The sequence below is a fragment of the Mustela nivalis genome (assembly GCF_964662115.1).
Source record: "Mustela nivalis genome assembly, chromosome: 16".
Taxonomy (NCBI): Eukaryota; Metazoa; Chordata; class Mammalia; order Carnivora; family Mustelidae; genus Mustela; species Mustela nivalis.
In genome coordinates, this window is record NC_139035.1 from 2306412 (window position 1) to 2326062 (window position 19651).

Here is a 19651-nt window from a genome sequence, read left to right on the forward strand (position 1 = left end):
TTCTCTGCTGGGTCTGTCCTTGCCCGAGTTGATATCACTCCCCCTTTGTCAAGTCAATGAGCACCTGTTCAACTTCCAAGATTCAGTTCAAGTAATGCCTTCTCTTTAACCATCCAACAAGACGGTGACACCAGAAAAGGAAGGTCCGAATCCTTACATCCTTGTCCCTGCACATTGGTGGGTCCTGGGATTTGTCACGCCGACACAGCGACTTTGTGACAGCAACCTGCTCTTTGCCGGGCAAGACTTATCTGGCTGCAGTTCCTTGTGGAATTTTCCTTTCCCCCCACCCATCTGGGATTATCTTACTAGCCTCGCTTAAATAGCTATGGGGCCAAGTGGTAATTCTTGGAGTAATTTAGTCAGATGACTGTCCGTGAAAATTCTTCTAGAGAAAATAATGCAGTAAGTGGAATGAGGATAATATATGTTTTTTAAAGATTTATTTATTCATAAGAGAGAGCGTGAGCGGGGAGTGGGAGGTAGGGGGGAGGGGCAGAGGGAGAAGGAGAAGCAGACTTCCCGCTGGACACGGAGCCTGTCTGGGGCTCTATCCCAGAACCCTGGGATCGTGACCTGAGTCGAAGGCAGACATTTAACTGACTGAGCCACCGGGGTGCCCCGAGAAGGAGGATAATCTTAATAGGGGCAGAATACCGTACTTTATTCAGCATTTAGAACATTAGACAGATGCGGCTCTAGGGGACTAAGGAGCACATACCCTGCAGTTTGGGTGCCAAAATTTGAATTCGGACTCAGGTCTTCACTAGCTTTGCACTCTGGGCAAGTTTCTTAGCCAGTCAGGGCCTCGGTTTCCTCACCCGTAAACTGGGCGTTGTGGTAAGTGTGTCCTCTGGGTGGGGTTGTGGTGAGCGGCTTAGTCACACTGATATACACGTGTGCGCAGTGGGAGCGTCTGCACACGTTACTTAGAACAGTGCTTGGTATTTAGTAAGAGTTGCCTCCTATGATTTTTCCCCCCGTTTATAGAGACAGAGGGGTGGGTGGAAGAGGGAGAGAGACACTTCTAAGCAGCCTCCACACCCAACGAGGAGCCCAACGCGGGGCTCCATCGCTCCACCCTGAGATCACAAGCTGAGCTGGAATCGGGAATCGGGCCCACCAAGCCGCCCCTCTTCCTACTTCTGTTTTCCACGAGATGACTAGGGGAGAAACCGAAGTTAGTGGCTGTGAGGAAGCTGAGGTTGAACAGCTCCCTCTCCCACACTAGTAAACTCCACCATGAACTCTCAACTCTTCAGTTAAACAGCGCACACTGAATGCTTATGTGCCCACTGTTTGCTTAGCCGTCTGTGCTAGCAAGTAACTAACTCACGGTGATACTAGGTAGCAGTAAAGCAAGGAAAGAATGAACAGGCTTTTGAACATGGAATTCTTTATTTTATGTGCAAATACTTAAATGGTCTGAACAAGCAATTACAGAACTTCAAACACCACAGAGCCTATTAATATGAACCACCGTGCACCTCCGTGTAAGTGATTTCTGCGGCATTTTGTTCTCACAGCACCCAGAGCATAAGAGGTAGGATGTATAGGTATCATTATCCTCATTTTATGTATCAGAAAACAAACAGCGGCCCAAGAGCCCTGTGTTTTCTGATTCCTGTCTTGTGCTCATTCTAGTGTTCTGTTTTTAAAAATATTTTTAGGGGCACCTGGGTGGCTCCGTCGGTTAAGCATCTGCCTGGGGTCGAGCAGGGTCCTGGGATCGAGCCCCAGACAGGCTCCCTGCTCAGTGGGGCGTCTGCTTCTCCTCTCCCTTCTGCCCCCAACTTGTGTTTGCTCTCTCTCTCTCTCTCAAACAAATAAAATCTTAAAATAATTTTTTTAAACTTCATTTTACATGCCTGGTATTAAAAAAAAGGCCAGGCTATCCTGAACTCATTGATATCCTAGGGACTCTGTCCAGAGCTGCTTTAAAGGCCCTTTGATAACTTTTCCCAAATTCGAGGATATGATGATTCTTACTTATTTGACAGAGATCACAAGTAGGCAGAGAGGCAGCCAGCAGAGGCAGAGGGAAGCAGGCTCCCCGCTGAGCAGAGAGCCAGATGCGGGGCTCCATCCCAGGACCCTAGGATCATGACCTGAGCCCAAGGCAGAGGCTTAACCCACTGAGCCATGGAGGCGCCCCCTTATGATGATTCTTACATCTTCATTGTTGCCGATGCTGATGGGAAGAGCCTAGCGGTACAAAAGGAGAGCTGGGGGGTAACAGGAAGTAGAAAACATTTTAACAAAGAAAATGGGCTTATTAGATATTTGCCCATTGTTCTCTGGCCACTGCTTTGTCTCCTGGTAATGATATATCCGTCTGCTGCTCCCTGTTTCTAGCCTCACCAACCACCCTATTCCAAGCTCCCGTGACATCCAGCCTAGAGTGCTAAAAGGTCCTCAAGTACGTGATCTCCCTACCACCACTCTGGTCCCTTCTCCTTGGTTCTCCAGTTTGCTGCCAGAGTGATCTTTTCAAAATGCATATCAGATCATCTCACTCCTTTTTGCTTAAATCCCCTCAATAGATTTTCGCTGGTCCTGAGATAAAACTAAAATTCTGTATCATCTGGCTCTACTTCCTATGGCAGACGAGCTGTTAATAATACTCCTTCCTGCTCCTCTTGGACATAGACAGGTTTACAGATCCCAGATCTTACCCCCCAGGGGGGACCAGGTCGCTGAGTTGAGCTAATGGAATGTGAGCAAAGGTGGTACTGTGCTACTTTCAGGCCCGGGGCCATGAGAATCTCCGAGAGGCACCGTCACGCCCCTCCCAGCTGATGGGGACGGTGCCACTTATGTTGATTTTGAAAGCCACATGTCAAAGATAATGGAGAGGAGCTAGTATGAATCTGAGTGGATTCTCTGGGATTCCCCTTCACCACCTGTAGCCCAGAATTGTCTTGGGGTGTTATACAAGACATGTAAACCTTTATCATCTCAAGCGTGATGGGGTTGGGTCCATGTTGCTGTGGACTGGCCTACCGTAACTAGTATGGTACATTTCTCACCCCGTCTCCCCCCGGTGCTGCCCAGGTACCTCTCCACTTCGGCCGAAGAGATCCTCGGTTCGTTTTTGCCATGTTCCCTTCTCCCAAGGTGCTTTGCAGACATCATTAATCATTCCGGGAACGCTTTCTGTAGATCTGTAGATCAGCTTCTTTCTTCCAGCAGTAAGAACTACTGTTACTGTGTGTGCCACCAGGTATTACTCGATCTGCTCACAGGTAGAATTCTATTCATTTCGTTCAACAACCCTATCATGTAATACCTATTTGACCCAATGTCAAATAGGTATTACACGAGTGCTATTTTACATATGAAACCCAAAGAATATGGACCACCGTGCGATAGTGCTGGAGACGCATCAGACCCCGCTGACCCCCCAGACCCGCTCTCTCACCTTCCATACAATTTCTGCACGTTGCAAATGAGGCTGGGTCTATTTGTGAAAGAGAGCTCTTTCATATTTAACAGGACTGCTTTCCCTGAGCTGCTCTGTAACCCTGGGGAATTGATTCAGCACCCACCTGGTAAATCAAGCATTCATTTGTGCATCCAGAGCTGATTTTATAGAAATCTAAATACAGTTTACTAGATTTACATGTTAACACTAAAAGGAAAAAAGTTCCCTGCTTGCCTTTTAGTTGGGGCGACCCTTTGGTTTTATGGGCTTGTTTGAGTAAGTAATTATTCTGCTAAGGCCAAGTCCTCCTTTATGAAGTCATAAATGTGTCCTGGACAGCTCAGAATAACTAGCAAGCCCTTTCCTTTGAGCCCAGCCGGCAAACACGGCTTAGCTGGACGTGAGCTGGCTTGTCTGCCCCTGCAGGTTTCTCTCTTTCTCTGGAAACCTCCTACAGAACCATGTGAGGGGGGGAAGAGGATCAGATAATTGGGATCTTTAAGATGGTTATTATGAAAAATGTTCTGGAACCAATTCAAATACCAATCAGAAACCACATTGTTCAACTAAATCACTTTCAGATGCCACATAAGATACAAAATACAATGATTTCCAGTTTAAAAATATAATGTTCCTTTTAAAAAAACAGTATTTTATTTTATTATTGAAAAAAAAAAAAAAAAAAGCCCTGCCTTGGCTGGAATTCAGGCCCGTCACAGATGATGTACAGACAGGCTTTGTGCGGTTCCCTTCGGATCCGGGGCCTACGGACCTCACTGTAATGTATTTAAAAGTTCCTTAAAATGGATGTGACGGCTGTTTTCTTTGTGTATTACAGAAATATACAGAGTTCAGAGGCTCCGTGGCTACACTTCAGGCATGTATGTCATTAAAGGAATGAAAAAAAGATGATGGCCAAATGCTGTATTAAAATCCCATTAGAAACGCTGGGAGGAATTTATGGCTCTAATCTCTTTTATCTGACGGGCGTCAGTTTGGAGAAACAGTTTTCCTTCCTGCCATTTTTTCCTTCCTTCCTGCCTTCCTCCTTCCTTCCTGTTTTCTCTCTCTCTCTCTCCCTCCTTTCTTCCCTCCCCTCCAGCACCTTCCCTTCCCCGCCCCCCGCTTCCCTCTGCTCCCCAACCCTCTCTTGCCCTCCCCGGCCCCCTCCCCGACTTCCTTCCCCTCCCTTGGTTTTTTTTTTTTTTTTTTTTAAATCTCTCCCATTTCCTTACTTGGTCACAGAATATCTGCATGTCATCTTTACCACTAGAAAAGTAAATATTATCAGGTTTCTGTCAATGTTTGCTCTTTCATACTATGTCCTGCATCCGACAGCCCTGGGGGACACCATCCACCCTTTTTCCAGATAGACTTTTCTATCTGAGGATTCATTAAATCCACGTTTGTTGATCTGAGCCGTCGTCACTGTGGTGAGGAGCAAGGGGGTAAACGCACCGTGTGACCTTAGGAATGATTTCTGTTACAGCAGCTCCCTTATGATCCATCAGGCTCCAAGCATGAATTTTAATGGACTTAGAATGACTTCTGCAGCCTAGAGGCCAGAGGTCACTGGCTTTCAGAGCGGATCTTCCACAAACTGACATGGAGCCTGAAGCATTTGTTTGCTCTGTCAAGAGAGGTGTGAATTTTTGTTCCTGTTCAAATCCGCAGGCCATGCTATCCGCTCTGTGGAATGGGAGGGAAATCCCAAACTCTTATGTCACTGAGTATGAAGTTACTTATGGATTAACACGGAAAATTCAGCCCACAAAGGGCTGCCACAAGGCTTGACAGCAGGAGCAGTGGGAGCCCCGAGGTCTGGTTTTGGTCCTGCTTTGCCACTTACAAACCTCGTGGCCAAGGGCAAGTGACTTCCTCTCTCCAGGTTTAGATGGCTTATCTGTGAAACAAACGTTGGCTCTGAAACTCTCTGATTCTGTGAAAGCAACCTGACAGGGGCCAGAGATGTTGTAGCAGAGATGCTATGAGATATTATAACCACAGACACACAAGAGCTTTTTCCCGGCCCCCAAAGACTTCAGGAGTGAGAGAAAGACAATTCTGTACTTTGGGGAACTCAGAGGCACTGGGAACAGAGTCCACTCATCTCTGTATCCTCTCCCTGTGCCCGTTTGTTGAGTGGGAACAAAGGTCTAAAAGTTAGCACGCGTGATGAGGCACGTGGACGAGGAGGAGACGTCCGAAAGACACGCAGGAAGCAGCACGCGGGCGGCAGACTGAAGGCGGAGGGGACAGCTGCTGAGGAGCGAGGCACCACAGTGTGGAGTGTCGCAGGGAGGGACAGAGGCTGACCCTGAGGGATATGGATGGTCGGTCACTTTCACGTAAAGAAGTTAAAGCTCTTCGCTTTCCTATGATGTCTGCAAAAGAGGACACAGCACTATTACGGCTGAATATAGGTGAAGAAATGCTACTCAGTAACAGATACATGTATCTTTGATCTTTTAGTTCCCACGGCTTCCAGTCTATACGGTCCGTGTTATTCTTTTTTTTTTTTTTTTTTAGGATTTTATTTATTTATAGGAAAAAGAAAGAGAGAGAGAGACCATGCACAGGGAGAGGGGCAAAGGGAGAAGCAGACTCCCCACTGAGCAGGGAGTTCCTTACAGGGTTTGATCTCGGACTCCGGGATTATGACCTGAGCCAAAGGCTGATGCTTAACCAACTGAGTTACCTGGGTGCCCTTGTACATGTTACTCTTACTAACACAGGGCAGACTAGTTAGTGAAAAGGGACAGAATGGTCTAGGAGCTGGCGGCGTGTACTTCGAGGATGGGGGGACTTGCTTCCACACACTTGCTTCTTATCAAATGAAGGGAAGAATTGGAACGACTAAAGAGTAAAGAATAACTTGCAAAACTAGCAGAAGATTGAAGCAGCAATAGGTGAGAAATGGAAAGTATAAACATTTGATGGTCATTACGTCCCGATGACTGTCTCAGCAGAGTAATTCTGCATCTACAAGAAGGACTAGCTCTGTTCAGTGGGACTTAATACTAACTTCAGGTATAGACTCAGCTCTAAAACAGAGAAAGTGCTTGTAGTCAGGACCAGTTAGATCATCCAATGTCAGTTTTAAAGAATCACAAGATGCATCCTGAGAAGAAACATCGGAAAGGAGTAAGGAAATTATGAGCCAGAAAGATTATGGATTTCTGTAGGAAAAATTGTACCGAGAAGATTAGATTACTTTTTGGGAGAATAATTTTCTATTAGCAAGAGAAGGAAAAGCGGATGTTATTTATTAGAGTTTTTATAGAATGGTTCGGAAATTGCAAAATTGTATTTTTTATTTATTTTGATAGCTAGTTTCAATTGGCATAGATTATGTTCTAAAGGTGCCTTGTATAAGAAGCAAGAAAAAAAAAAGTCAAGGTGTTGGAGTTTGGGAAGCAATATGGTTTACATCTCTTTCCTATAAATATTTTTATTGCTTCTCTGAAAGAAAAAGAAAATAGAGCATTAATGAAATTGGCACTCAAATCCTTAGTTTGAAAGTGTTAGTAGGCAGTAAAAAAATGGCAGAATTAAGAGACAAATTATTTCTTTCCCTTCTCTGGGTCCATGAAAGTTCAGAGGAGGAAATTTATTCATTCAAACATTTATTTCTCCGTGATCACATTGACCCCACAGTAAATACAGAAGGACATGGATACAAATAGCTATTTTTTGTTTCTTAAGTTATCTGACTTTTAATTTCCTTGTATGTAAACTGAAGATTAAAATAGCTAATTCTGAGGGTTATTGTGAGCATGAAATATGTTGATTTATTTAAACAGCACAACACCCAACATATGGTGATGATATTAATAACAAATATTATCAAGGACTTGCTTTGTACTAGGTGCTTCGTTTTTTTGTACACATTAATGTATTTGATAGTCACAAGTGCCTTATGGTGGATATAGACATCAATCCCATTCGATGGATGAAAAGACTGTAGTTTCAAGGGTGTGAGTAATTCACCTGAGCTTATAAGTAGGGTAGCTGGGACTCAAACGCAGACAGTCTGACTCCATTGTTCATACCTGACAAGCTATTATGACTATTCCTACAACCCCTAGGCTCAGCTGAAATTACAGATATAAGAATTTAAATTTAGACTTGGAGTTCTTAACGAGAGGGATTATAAAAAAAAAAAAAAAGGAATGAAAATTTTAAAGCATAAAAATCCTTGGAGAATTTTGCCAAGGATCTGTCAGCAGAGGTCCTACTGTGCCTTGCAGACTTAGGTCAACTCAGTTTAAGATTTCCATCTGATGCCTAGGCAGGTTCAGAATCATCTCCGCAGTTTCTGTGAGTTCCTAATGGCTTCCTTCTTCTTAGTTTTCTCTGCCTTGCTTTGTAGTCATCCTGTGTCATCTGAATGCAAAACCTGCTTTCCCCAAATATGTCATATTCTAGTGCTTTTACTGAAGAGCTGAGAAGTTATGGGAGAAGTCACATCACATACAACATCATTAACTTCCTGGACTCTGCCTCCAGCCCCCTCATTTTACACAACAGCAGACACGCTCGGCAGGCAAGCCACGTCCAGCCATTTAGTAAATGCTGGAGCCAAGATTCTGGGCAAGACTCTGAGGCAGCCCGTGCAAGTGGGGGAAAGAAACGTCTTCATTCACTCAGTTATTTTTCTTAGCCCTGCATTTTCTCTCCACTAATAAAGGAAAACTAGGAAAGGAATCTTCCAAGCTAATGTAAAGTAATCCTCCAAGTAAACTTCTCTTAAAATTGAAAAAGACAAAAATTAAAAAACAAAAGATCATACTAAAAGTTAGAAGTGTTTTTAAAACATTGATTTGTGTGGATGATTGCAAAAGGATTCCTAGCTTTCTGATTCTTGGCTAGTTTGGACCAATAGAAACCCTCGTAGGAGACTGAAAAGAGGGTCCTTCTCTCCCAGGTCTTTGGTCCTGGCTCTATTGCTAAATCAAAGGTCAGTGCTCTTCTTGAGACATCTTCCATGCACAACTTTCTCCTTCCTGTTCGAGTATCTGTGTCCTTCCTTTACATTTTCAGGCCTAGTGGTAGAAATGGTCCTGTTCCTTACCACATTGCATGTTGCAAGTCTTCTACACCTCATCTATACTATGTGTTATGGGTTGAATCACATCCTCCTAAAAGACAATGCAGTCTTAATTTTCAGTGCCTATAACCATGGTCTTATTTGAAAACATGATCTTCATAGATGATTAAGTTACCATAATAGTTCTTAGGGTGGGCCCTAATCCAATATAACTGTATTTTTAGAAAAAAAAAAAAAAAAGGAGGAACTTGGACATAGAGACATATGCACAAGGAGAATGCCATTTAAAATGAAGGTGGAGATCAGGGGTGAGGTATCAAGGAATGTCAAAGATTGCCAGAAACCATCAGAAGCTAGGAAAGAAGGGAGGAACAGATTCTCCTTCACAGGCCTCAAAAGGAGCAACCCTGCTGACATCTTGATCTTAGACTTCCAGCCTCCCAAACTGTGAAGCAATTAATTTCTTCTGTCTAGGCCACTTATTCTGTTGTACAGCAGTGCTAGGAAATTAATATGCCATGTAAATGGTCCCTTACTTAACATTCCTAGAGTTTTCTTGGCTTGAGTATGTCAACTGGTACCCACTGTGTATCTGACTAGTCTAAATGCTGCTGTAAAAGGAAATAAGTTATTGAGATAATGTCCAGCTAACAGAAGAATTTGACAAGATACTACCTGTTAAAATTGAGTTGTGAGCTTTGCTTGAAAATCTTTAAGGTAAGATAGCGCAAGGTGTCAGATTGGAAGCCAGCATTTTTGTGATGGTTGTACAGCAAAGGTAATTTCTGTGTTCCTCTTCAGCTATGTAATAATTAGGAATCTCCAAATGTTTATAAGCTCTTGAGGATAGTTTAATGGGAAGGGTAAATCTGTGACATGCTCAGAAGAAAAATAAAACAGGGTGAGGAGACAAAGAATAATGGAGTAGGGGCTCTCAGAGAAGGTGACATCGAAACAGATATTCAGTACAGTAGAAGAGGAGCCATGTGGAAGCCAGCTGAAGAGTGTCCCAGGCAGAGGGGACACTTGATTCAAAGAGTTGGAGACTGGACTGTTCGAGATGTTTTTCAAAACAGAGAAAAAGCCAGCATGGCTGGAACTGATTGAGGCAGAAACGGGTAAAAGGTGACATCAGAAAAGTAACCTTAGTTTTCTTTTCTTTCCAATTAGGACATTTTTCTCTACTGGATTGCTGTGAGCACTTACGTTTGAGATGAGTGTTTGCAAAGTGACTAGTAGGATATTTCTCACTAAGAAGTATTAAAGGTACTAATGTGGGCCAAGAACCCCAAACTATTCCTACATTTTCTTTGGACTCCCCTTCCAAAATGCAATAGTGCTAGAAAAAATACATTATTATTCAGAAAGACTAAGAAATATATATATTTTAGTTATAATCTGGTTTCTAATCAAGTGAATTTTCTTGGCTCTGTTAGACATGATTTCTTTTTTTTTTTCTTTCTTTCTTTTTTTTTAGCACCAAATTACTTTCTCGCCTCTCTTGTTTATTCCATTATGATTTGTGTGCCCATGCATGCTTTCCCTAAGCTTCCATTATTTCTCTGGATCCATGTTCTGGTTTGGGCAGTCCTAACCACTGTAACATAAAGAACTCTTACAGATTTTTAAGGAAGTTTTTCACTTATAAAAAGTAATAAAAGTATTAATTTCCTTTTCAGATTATTTAAATGGATCATAAAACAGCCTCATTTACTGAGCTTACCTTTCCTTGTGTCCTGAATAACCAAGAGAGGGTGTATGGTCTGGGCACTAAAGCATTTACGCACACTGGTGGTCTGAAAGCTTTAATGTCTCTTCCTGGAGTGATTAATTTAAAGCAGGGCAAGACTGGCCCAACATTATTATTTCATTTTAAGTGCATCTGGAAATCCAGAGAGTGAGCCCTTGTTTAACTCTGTTGAAGAAAAAGAAATGTATGTAATAACTCTTCCCTATTCTTGGATCAGTTGCTCCCCATACGTAGGAGGCGAGACGCACGATGTCACTTGGAACGCAGACAGGGGGTGGCAGAACCACTTATGTCTATTGATGAGGTATGGATTCAGGAACAGAGCAAACAGGGTTTAGTGAAGCATGAAGAGTCTACAGTTTAGGGACACAAGCAGAAACTGAAGAATTTAGAAAGAGAAAAGAGACTCCCAAAAATAACTAAAAGATTTGACCGATGCCATGTCACAAAATCCAGAAAAATAACAATAATTTTTATCAGTCAACATATCACTATGTTCTCTTCCTATATTTTTGACTGCATAGGTTTTGATTGCCTTTTCACATTAAAACAATTTTGTCATATTTTCTACAGAGAGAACAGAAAGATATCCCGGTCTGCCTTTTAGCACACTTGATTGAAATTTGTTTTTTAGGACTTCTGGGTTAGATGAATACAACTGTGGCTTCATATGCAGACACTCTTAGTATTTATTTTATTTAATTTTTAAAAATTAACATATAATGTATTATTAGCCCCAGCGGTACAGGTCTGTGAATCATCAGGCTTACACACTTCACAGCACTCACCATAGCACATACCCTCCCCAATGTTCATAACTCCACCCCCCTCTCCCAACTCCCCTTCGGCCCCACTGGCAACCCTCAGTTTGTTTCTTGAGATTAAGAGTCTCTTACGGTTTGTCTCCCTCCCGATTCCATCTTGTTTCATTTTTCCCTTCCCTACCCCCCACGGCTCTCCCACCCTGCATCTCAGCTTCCTCATATCAGGGAGATCATGAGATAATTGTCTTTCTCTGATTGACTTATTTCGCTCAGCGTAATACCCTCTAGTTCCGTCCACTTCATCGCAAATGGCAAGATTTCATTTCTTTTGATGGCTGCGTAGTATTCCATTGCATATATGAAACACATCGTCTTTATCCATTTATCTGCTGATGGACATCTAGGTTCTTTCCATAGTTTGACCATTGTGGACATTGTTGCTATAGACATTCGGGTGCACGTGCTCCTTTGGATCACTGCATTTGTATCTTTAGGGTAAATACCCAGTCCACACTCAGTATTTTTACCATGGCTTCCAGTGTACCCTCTATGTACATAGGAATTGTGATAATTCCAGTATTCTCTTTTTCACCATTCCCACCAAAGTAGAAAGGATAGTGTACAATGTGTCGTAACTGTACTGGCTGCATTATATTCCTGTCAGGGAAGAAGGTGTGTGTTGAGGAGGCATCTATGAAGAACAAATCACTGATGTGAAACTGAAAATTTACTCCACTCATGACTAGAAAACTGTTCTTCAGGTTTGGCTTCTGACTTCATAGGTTTTTCACTTCCTTCTCTGCCACTTCCCATGTACTCCCTGCACTGTCACCTCAGGACATGTTCCCCATCCAATATGTCCCCTGGCCCAGAACCTTTGGGTCATGACAGTAGGCAGAAAGCACAGGTGGCCACGGGAGTTGGTCCGGATGGCACTTCTACACCAGCATAACTAGCATTTGTGATTATGGAATGTATGGACAGGAAAGCGAGAACGTAAAGAAACAGTTGTCTCTTTGATTGAGGCTGAAATATCTTTTTGAAAATTTACAAAAACCTGTGTGGCTTCTAAGGGCCTTTGATAGGGTCCATGTAGTTTAAGAGCCAATTAGAAGGGGTGCCTGGGTGGCTCAGTGGGTTAAGCCTCTGCCTTCGACTCAGTTCATGATCCCAGGGTTCTGGGATCGAGCCCCGTATCGGGCTCTCTGCTCAGCGGGGAGCCTGCTTCCTCTTCTCTCTCTGCCTGCCTCGCTACCTACTTGTGATCTCTCTCTCTCTGTGTCAAATAAATAAATAAAATCTTAAGAAAAAAAAGCCACTTAGAAGCACAAGTGTCATTAAATTCTCTGTAAATCTTCCTCTGGGGTGAAATCTAAAAATAGGGTTTTGCTTTTTATAAGAGCACTAGGAAGAGCTAAGTGTGCTCAAAACTCATTCTCCACTGAAATTTAGTTGGTAACCTTTCCGATTAGCTAACATAATCAAATATTATCCGTAACTCTGTGCCAGTGGTTTATTCAAAAAACTCAATGAGTGGCATTTTCGTTGTGATTTTTTAGGGGGGTATTGAATGGTGGTGTTGAAATAATGACAAGAAGGGTAAAATTAATTTGCTTTGTATCTATCCAACTAAGGATAGAAATTTTCCATTGAAACTGGTTAATACACTCTCATGGTTTTGATTTTGATTTTTCCCACTTTCCCAAGGTTTCATCATTTTTTTCTTCACATCCCTTTCTTTTTATATATTTTTCTTTCATCTTCACTGCTCCCTGTTCCCTTCTTAGGAATTAGGTGTTCTTAGCAATGGTTTGGGCTCAGAAACACACTCCAAGAGAAATTGTTCCTGGTTTTATGTTACTGAAAGAGTAAAGTGTGTGGCAGGAACAACTCAGGCAGACTGGGGTCCTGAGACTTGGGGAATGCTTTGTTGCAGAAAGTTGTAGTCGATCGAGGCTGCTGTAACAAAACACCACAGGCGGGTGGCTTAAAGAACAAACATTCAGGGGTGCCTGGGTGGCTCAGTGGGTTAAAGCCTCTGCCTTCGGCTCAGGTCATGATCTCGAGGTCCTGGATCGAGTCCCACATCGGGCTCTCTGCTCAGCAGGGAGCCTGCTTCCCTCTCTCTCTCTGCCTGCCTCTCTGCCTACATGGGATTTCTGTGTGTCAAATAAATAAAAATAAAATCTTTTAAAAAAAAAGAAAAGAAAAAGGACAAACATTCATTTCTTCCAGATCTGGAGGCTGGACGTCTAGGATCAGGGTGCCGGCATGGTTGGGTTCAGGTGAGAGCTCCTTGCGGGCTTGTGAGTGGTTGGTTGTCTCCTTACTGTATTTTCACAGGGGGAGGAAAGGGGGAGAAAGAGAGAGAGAGAGAGAGAGAGAGAGAGAGAGAGAGAGATATCACCTCTCTTGTCTCTCTTCTTCTGAGGACACTAATCCCATGGTGAACGCTCCACCCCCCTGATCCCCCTGACCTAGTATCTTTCCAAAGACCCCACCTCCAAGTAACAACACACTGGAGATTAGGGCTTCAACATGTGAATTCTAGGGACACCACCATTCAGTCCATAGCAAACAGGTAGCAGTGCAGGAAAAAAAGTACCCCCAACAGAGATGTGCGCGCACGCGCACGCACGCGCGCGCGCACACACACACACACACACACACACACATCTCTGTGCAACATACACATCTCATCAGCTCCCAATCCTTTGTATGGTCATAGTCATGTCTTGGTCTCTTGCTTCCATGAGTTCCCTTTCAAATACTTTCTGCACACTTTTCTTTCTCTTTCAAGTCTCTCTGTGACGCATATTTTAACCTGATTTCTTTCAGATAAGGTGCTTGTACCCTGCTTCTAGGTGTAGTATTTTGTTGGCTGCTGGCATTTGGTTGAGCACGCCGGAAACACAAGGTTAATCCGGTCACTTGGAGATACTGGGAGGTCTTCGCGTAGAGTAGCCGGCTTGTGGGATCCGTTTGTATTTTCTAGCCATTGCATAAAGCCACCTCCACTTAGACCAGAAGAGAAATAGTCTACCTTGATTGACTGATTGATTGATTTCTCTCTTTCTCTCTTATTGAGAGCCTCCAGGTGGGAGGAGAAAGCACAGGACATATTTCCTATAATAACCAAAAAATGTCACTTAGTGCTTAGCCTTCCCTGTCTGACTTCTTCCGGTTAGGAATGTGACTTTCACTAGGCGGAGCATGTTCTCCTCATCAGGACATTCTGAAGATAATTTCAACTGTGGTTCTCCTTTGCACATTTTAAAGTTTAAAACTAAAATGTTGAATCATACATTTATACAGTTTTAAAATATATAGTTTCTTGTACATTTAAATTGAATTTTAAGGTAAAACTGTTACTCTACTTTTTAAATATTATCTATAGCAATATTGTGTATACCATCATCTATTTTTAAAGGAATACAAATATCTCTTTAATAATTAGACATTTTTATCATTCTCTTTTCTCCTTAAACTTATATTTTCATGTTACTTCCCCCTCAGAATTTTATACCAATGTAGCATTTTTATATCTAAGTATCTTTTATTGATTACCCTTTCTTTTTAAAAAGATTTTGTTTATTTATTTGTTGAGAGAGCGAGAGAGAGTGGGCACCAGTCAGGACTGGGACAGAAGGAGAGGGAGAAGCAGGCTCCCCACTGAACAGGGAGCCTGATGCAGGGACTCGATCCCAAGATCCTGGGATCATGACCTGAGCTGAAGGCAGATGCTGAACCAACTGAGCCACTCAGGCATCCCTTGACTATCCTTTCATATGCCTATGCAACAAAAATTTTAAAAAATTTCTATTCCTTTTTTTTTTTCATAATCTCCATAGTCAAAACTTTCATGTCTAAATTTAAATTCCTTTTGCTACAATCAGTAGCAAATTCTCAGTAAAAGAGAAGATAAAATTTCTGTAACCCTATAGTTTTACAAGCCAAAATTATCTCTGTATAATCACTAGTTATTTTTCATATGCAAATAATCAAAACCAATATGCAAAACTTATCACTTTTATAATTAGTAAGTGTTAAAAATTGTTTGGGGAAAAATGAAAATTGCACTTCTTAGTGTGATAGGTACTGGAGATTTATGGTGTTTTGACCAAATGAGTTGACACAAATATTTAAAATTGTTTCTTTGTTTGACACTCCAGAGATTATTATACCTGAGAACAAAGCATAGCACCAACAGGGACAGGGGACAGCGGTACCTTTCTTTTACCAAGTGGGGGACAGGCTATGGACAAGGGGAAGTGAGAAAAAAGGCCTACAAAGATCTCATTGAGGACACCTATGTAGACAGATTGCTTTTAGGAAGAGTAGATATGGAAGTTGAGTATCTGGAAATGGGTTTCCTTCAAACCGTGTTTGTAAAGAGTGAGTATACCTATTTGAACATCTGACTGATAGAGTTCCTAAAGTAGTCCCTGCACCTTCTCCCCCGAGAATGGTGAGAGGTGGTGCTGTAGGAGGTCCCAGAACAATTTCAGACCCTCTTTGAGACTCCTGGAGTGGGGAGGAGCACAGTGGGAGAGCTTGTTTTTAGATAAGTTTTAATCTTTAGGAATTCTGGGTTAATTATATTTTGATTACAATAAAAACTTCATTTGATTTCTGCTGCCCTATATTCTCTGTTTTTTGAAAAGTAAATGCTTTTAAACCGATCTATTTAAAAGTGATGCGATAACTGACTTTCCACAGTATTTTTGGCACCATTTCCTATCCACTCATAAAGTGGTGTTTAGAGATCGCTCCTAACTGCATGTTCTTTATATTCTCACTTCCCTTGTCATTGCTATAAAATGCTTCACGTGCGACTTTACAAATGTAAGATCCTTAGTATAGCCCTTTTTGTAAAAGATTATCTGTTGATTTCCATATGCAAAGTGCCATTTTTATAGAAAAATATAAATAATAAAATCATAAATAATAACTACAAATATGTAAGTGTTAGTGATTAAAATAATAACTAACATAAAATAATATGCATTTTGTTTATTAAATATAAAGTCAATAAGAAATAAGTCAGTTTAATATACCTTATCATTGTATATAAAACTGGCAGGATAAGCTTATTAACTGATACAAAAAGCACACAGAATAGCATGCATAATTTTAAGTCTTTTAATATTACATCAAGAGGAAGTCAACACCAAAGTAAATTATAATTGTATAACAGTTATATTGATAACTTATTATATGTTATTTTTTCAATTTATATTTATTCCAATTTAGCAAATCAATCCTGCTCTCGAAACAAAGGAATCAAACTTTTAACTACACTCAAGAAAAGTGAGAACTAGCAAGGTCTTACCATGAAACAACTCTTTGTTTTCAGTTATTTGGCATGCCATGTTACGTAGTTTTTTTTTTTTTTAAAGATTTTATTTATTTATTTGACAGATAGAGACCACAAGCAGGCAGAGAGGCAGGCAGAGAGAGAGGAGGAAGCAGGCTCCCTGCCAAGCAGAGAGCCTGATGTGGGGCTTGATCCCAGGACCCTGGGATCATGACCTGAGCTGAAAGCAGAGGCTTTAACCCACTGAGCCACCCAGGTGCCCCCATGTTATGTAGTTTTAAAAAAAATTTTAATTTAACTTAAATTTTATTTATATATTTATATATATATTTTATATATTATTTACATGTAAATAATATATATTTATTTACATATTTATTTATATATTTTATATGTTATTTACTTTTTTTTTATTAACAGGGGTACAGGTCTGTGAATCATCAGTCTTACACACTTCACAGCACTCACCATAGCACAGACCTTCCCCAATGTCCATCACCCAGACACCCCATCCCTACCACCTTCTTCTCCTCCAGCAATTGTCAGTTTGTTTCCTGAGATGAAGAGTCTCTTATGGTTTGTCTCCCTCTCTGGTTTTGTCTTGCCTCATTTTTCCCTCCCTTCCCCTATGATCCTATGTCTTGCTTCTCAAAATCCTCATATCAGTGAGATCATAGGATAACTGTCTTTTTCTGAGTGACATATTTTGTTCAGCCTAATACCCTCTAGTTCCATCCATGTCGTTGCAAATGGCAAGATTTCATGTTTTTTGATGGCTGCGTAATACTCCGTGGCATGTTACATAGCTTTAACCCAAGTGTTATCTCCTCCTTGGAGTTTGTAGCAAAAGTTCAGAAACATTGGGGAAAAAAACTTGTCCCTGGAGAACTTGGCCACCAGAACTTAAGTGCAGGTGTGGTTTGTGGGGTCCGACCTGGGTTTTAGTTGAACAGGGAAACATCCTCCATCGTTAGGTCAAGCAGCAGACCTGCCTAAGCAAACAGGTGATGTCGGAGTTCAGCCCAAGGCCCAGAAGTGTTGTGGAGGGAGGAAACAAAGGAGAGGAGAGAGAGTAAGAAAAAAGGGTAGTAGTGGGGTGGGGAAAGATGGTGAGAGAAAGAAACAAGTGAGCCAAGCCCAGTGCCAGGGAAGGACAAGGCGGTGCCACTCCCTGAGTCTCCGTCCCCATGCTAGTCCCATCATTACCTAGGCCTATTTATTGAGCTTTCCAAAACACAGAGAAGCTTTGTGGGTCTGGCTCCCAGATCTTATGCAACCACTTGTTTTGGGAACAGCCTGGAAATTTCACAAGAAAGCTGAGTTCTCAAGAGATTGACAGTTTGACCAAAGGATCAAAGGTTTGGTGCAGTGGGGCTAATTTTCAGAAAGCCTTCCCAATTGTGAAGATTTTTCTTCTTGTTATGGCAGTTAAGACATGTGAAAATAGTAATTCGAGGCACTTAGAAGCAGCTTTCTTCTTTATTTACAATGTTTTATGAATGTCAGTCCTCTCCGAACTCATGAAAACAAAATAGGCAGCCGGGATGATTACCCCCGGACCACTGATAAAAGGAGAGGGAAGTACAGAAATATGCAGTGGTTTGTTTGGCTTACCAGAAATGGAAAGTCACGTGGTGGAGTTACAAGTATTACCGCCTTCAGATCGACAAAGTACATAAGCAGCACTGCTGGGGGGTCGGGGGAGGCAGGGGTTGCTGCATGGTTAAGAATGAGATGAGCAATAGTCAGGTGGGGAATGAAATTCCAAGTTATTGGAGATTCTGAGCGCTCCAGCAAGCCACGTACCCAGGTTCGGGAAGTCTGTGATGAACAGAAGCTCATGTAGTCTGTTGCTGTTGAAAATGCATACGAAAGGGGCATCCAGGCAGCTCAGTGGGTTGAGCCTCTGCCTTCGGCTCAGGTCATGATCTCGGAGTCCTGGGATTGAGCCCCGCTTCAGGGTCCCTGCTCAGCAGAGAGCCTGCTTCCCCGCTCTCTCTCTCTGCCTGCCTCCCTGCCTGCTTGTGATCTCCATCTGTCAGATAAATAAATAAAATCGTTTAAAAAAATGCATATGGAAACTAATAGCAGCTCTCTGAGCCTTTTGTTTGTTGAATTAACAGGAGATGATGTAGATAAACCAAGTACTGGTCAGCAATCCCTAATAACCAGGAGATGTCTGCTATTTATTTGGAAGGTAAAGAATGGAATAAAAAACCCATTTCCTCTGACATTTTATAAATCAGTTCGGCTGCTGAGCCTAACTCAGAATAGGGGACCTATAGAAACTTTGCAGTTTCAACAAGACTTTCTGGTTCACTGTTCCTGTAGTTTGGGTCAGGTTCACAACCATACCTGGGGCACGTCAGTCCAGGAAGTCAAGGAATTGGTGTGTGTTTTTATTATGCTTAAACCTACCTGGATTTAAAAGGCATTAAATGTCTTCTGATTTCTTTTCTTTCCTTTGGTTGTACAAGAACACATGAGCTGAACGCTGTGACTGCAAACATTCACTCTCGGCGCTGATCACCTGGACATCTGTTTTCAGCCCTCTGAAGACTCCCAAAGGTAGGCCTTCCCCTTGAAAGTCTTCAGAGCAGAATCTTTCAGCCTGTAAAGATCCGTGAGCCCAGGATTTCCTGCTTGGGGTACTTCTGGCCCCAGCCGCCCGTTGACTTTGTAGGAGCCAGACCCCCAGTTTCCTCTCGGGACTTGCAGGTTACGTCATCTCCACCCAAACTGATGAAAGTGAAAAGTATAACTTACTTACAAAGAACTCATTCTGGTGCCGACTGTCTTCCTTCCATCATAACTGAGGAAGCTCAGTCTTGCTGCACAGAGCACACCCTGAGTCACTCCTGAAGGGCTTCGATTCCGAGAGAGTGGGACGGGACAGGCCGGGTCAGAGGCATCTAAGTTTCTCTCGAAGGAACACTAGTGCTGATATCAGTTACCACTGCAGCTAAATTAAGATGGTTTTTCCAGAAGGAGCTAGCATTCAGCCACAGTAAATTTACAATGGAGACTTCCAGAAGTGACATGTGTTTCTCCTCACTGACCACACTCATGATTTCAATCAGGAGCACACTGATGAGCCCCAGAACAGTTTCTGGGGGAATCTTACTTCCACTATCCTAATTTCATGAACTCAGAGAAAGGGAGAAGCTTATAATTTATTATGGCAAATTATGCAAACCGAAACCTCTGACAGCCTGTATCTATAAAAAGATATGAGACTGACCATTATTTATATTTTCTCCGGAAGGGTTGGGGAGTTCTGAATTCAGAGGTTGCATGAACTGACTGCTTCTGGGCTGTAGACACAGTCCATCCAAATAGGAGAAAA

At 42.2% G+C, this 19651-nt stretch overlaps 1 long non-coding RNA gene across 1 annotated transcript in view; it reads left to right on the top strand.

Annotated features, from left to right (window-relative positions):
• LOC309849862 overlaps positions 1-18855 on the top strand; it is a 92437-nt gene extending 73582 nt beyond the window's left edge. The window contains exon 3 of the long non-coding RNA XR_014303963.1: positions 18783-18855. This is a non-coding gene — a long non-coding RNA (uncharacterized lncRNA). The remainder of the gene's footprint in view (positions 1-18782) is intronic.
• Positions 18856-19651: the final 796 nt, after the last annotated feature.